We start from the raw sequence: 2909 nt of genomic DNA, 5'->3' as shown, positions 1-2909 counted from the left end.
ACACCGCACCTGACATGCCCTCCGGCTTTATTCTCTTCAAAGAAGAACGGACTGAGAACAAAGGTGGTCGTGAAATCACACCACAGTGTCACATACGGTGAGTGCAATGGCTCTTTGTACACAAGACGCTGTTTAACAGTGCCCCAAATATCCACTGCATCCTGTAGTGTAAAGTATGCCTCTTCTCTCCACAGAATATTGCCCTGCCATATGTCATCAATTTCGATTCTTTCCAGAAACCGAAGAGCAAATTCAGATGTTGCTGCGGGTCATGTAGTTTCAGTTGTTCCACCGTCTGGATCTTGCACAGGTGCCAGTGCAAAATAGACCGCAAAACTTTCCGTACTGTTGATCATAGGACGGGAAGTTCTAATGACACTGCACCAGCAGACCCAGTTCCTTGGTAACGTGCTGCATGATCTTCTACAGCAACAGTAACCTCGTGAATAACTTCGGACGGGACAAGACACTTTCCTCTTCCAGGTCCCACACCATCCTCACCCGTGTTTTATAATTCCATTATCATCGTCTTTAAACCTTTTAAGAACATCGGGGCTCTCCTCAGACCTTTCACTCGTCGATACTCTCTCAATACAGCGCTGTAATTACTGTCGTTCACATAAAACAGCTTCATTAAAAGCGCACGGTCTCCCTTCTTCTCGATAGCCAAACTGTTAATCCATGTTATAGCTTGACAACTGGTAGCGTGGGTGTCGTACCGTCGTACAAACAGTGTACAGCGCCAGATTTTCACCTGGTGTACAAAATTGGAACATATATTTTTCCAGCTTAAATCGGTTACGTATTAGCGCCTTAGCATACCTTCCAAGTTTCCCTACCATATGATAATAACAACCCATACTGCACCTCCCTTAGTAGCTGTACTTTAATTACAACCAGCCATTGTAATTTGTACAACAGTAATCTGACCAAGACCCTATGATAAACTTCCGGGCACCAACCAAAAACATCGAACTAGAAACTACACTATTCAAAATACCAGCCCGTAGCGTATTATAATTGAGCTGTCTTAAAAACTGAATACAATAAGTGAATGATATTAAACAGAAGCTACCTCTTTTATCAACAACCTCCAGCAGCTATTCACTACTGCTACAGGCAACAGGACAACACCAAGCTAGTATATGGGGGACAAAACACCAATATGAAATTCGAAAGACTTACAGCTACTGCGAGGTGATGAGGCTGTGGCTGCAGTAGTGCATACCCCTGGGACGCAAAATTAAACTCCCTATGATCGGAAAATGGAGTGAATCTCCCTAAGCAGTTAGGTGAATTCATTTTTAAAAGGTAATAAACATGTCTGACAATGGATATGCACTCCGTCTTCAGGCCACAAGTGTCCCATCGGCACCATCCGATCGCCGTGTCATCCTCAGTGGAGGATGCGGATAGGAGGGGCGTGTTGTCAGTACACCGCTCTCCCGGTCGTTATGATGGTATTCTGTGACCGGAGCCGCTACTATTCGGTCGAGTAGCTCCTCAATTGGCATCACGAGTCTGAGTGCACCCCGAAAAACGGCAACAGCGCAGAGCGGCCCTGATGGTCACCCATCCAAGTGCCAGCCACGCCCGACAGCGCTTAACTTCGGTGATCTGACGGGAACGGGTGTATCCACTGCGGCAAGGCCGTTGCTCACGGACAATGGATAACGTATGCTTAAATTTGAATTTAACAGGGTCAGGCCCACCTTTCAAAAGTTAATAGTCATGCATAAAATTCACCGGTCAGCCACCACACGACACCACATATTAGTGAACGGACTCATCTAATGAATGAAAATGCACGCTTATAAAAGAAGCTGATTGTTAATCTTAATGTGCATTCAAGTGGGGAAACCTTCAAGAGGATGACAATGAACGCAAAGTTAAAGAAACAGCACTGCTCAATTCCAATCTTGACACAAATTTTTGCGATCGCGTAATGAATATTGCCAACGGTCAAGCTTAAAGCATAACAGAAAGTGCTCATGAAAAGTGAACTCTGAAGAGCAAACACCGTTCCAAGGCGCGAAGTGCATCCTGTAAATCAAGAGTGCTAGACACACTGGAACTAACCCTAGAGTTATTGTCTGGGGTGTGATTTCGTATGACATCAGGAGCCCTCTCGTTACTGTACCACGAACCCTGCAAAACTGTACGTCAATCTGGGGGTTCGACCTGTCGTGCTGCCTCTCATTAATAGCATTCCAGGGGGCGTTTTCCAACAGGAAAACGCTCACCCACTTACCGTTGTTGCAAACCAACCAGCTGTATGGAGTATCGACATTTTGCCTTGGCCTGTTCGAACACCAGATCTGTCTCCAATTGAACACGTATGGGACTTCATTGGACGACAACTCCAGAATCATCCAAATACCACATTAACCGTGACATTGTTGACCGACAACGTACAACAGGCATGGAACTCCAGCCCATAAACGACGTCTGGCACTGTGCAAAACAGTGCGTGCAGGTTGTCATGGTGGCGCAGTGGTTAGACACTGGACTCGCATTCGGGAGGGCGACGGTTCAATCCCGCGTCCGGCCATCCTGATTTAGGTTTTCCGTGATTTCCCTAAATCGCTCCAGGCAAATGCCGGAATGGTTCCTTTCAAAGGGCACGGCCGACTTCCTCTCCCGTCCTTCCCTAATCTGGTGAGACCGATGACCTCGCTGTCTGGTCTCGTTCCCCAAAACCAACCAACCATGCAACATCTTGGCCAATACGTTGATTTTTGATGTACCAGCATGCCACATTTGCAATGGCTTATCGCACGCTTACATTAAGTGGTGTGAATTCACAATGTTATTGACTTAAATATGTTACCTATAAAAATGTATTCCCGGAATTACATTACTCTACATTAATTAGTTTTTGGTGTTGCGACTTTTTTGCTTCAGTGCAT

The 2909-nt window shown here is 45.8% G+C and overlaps 1 pseudogene; it reads right to left on the bottom strand.

The window, feature by feature from the left end:
* Positions 1 to 1540: 1540 nt before the first annotated feature.
* Positions 1541 to 1658, bottom strand: LOC124712898 (annotated as a pseudogene).
* Positions 1659 to 2909: the final 1251 nt, after the last annotated feature.

This window comes from Schistocerca piceifrons, chromosome 8 (assembly GCF_021461385.2).
Source record: "Schistocerca piceifrons isolate TAMUIC-IGC-003096 chromosome 8, iqSchPice1.1, whole genome shotgun sequence".
Taxonomy (NCBI): Eukaryota; Metazoa; Arthropoda; class Insecta; order Orthoptera; family Acrididae; genus Schistocerca; species Schistocerca piceifrons.
The sequence above is the reverse complement of the archived record's forward strand: the minus strand, read 5'-3'. Positions and strand labels throughout refer to the sequence as shown.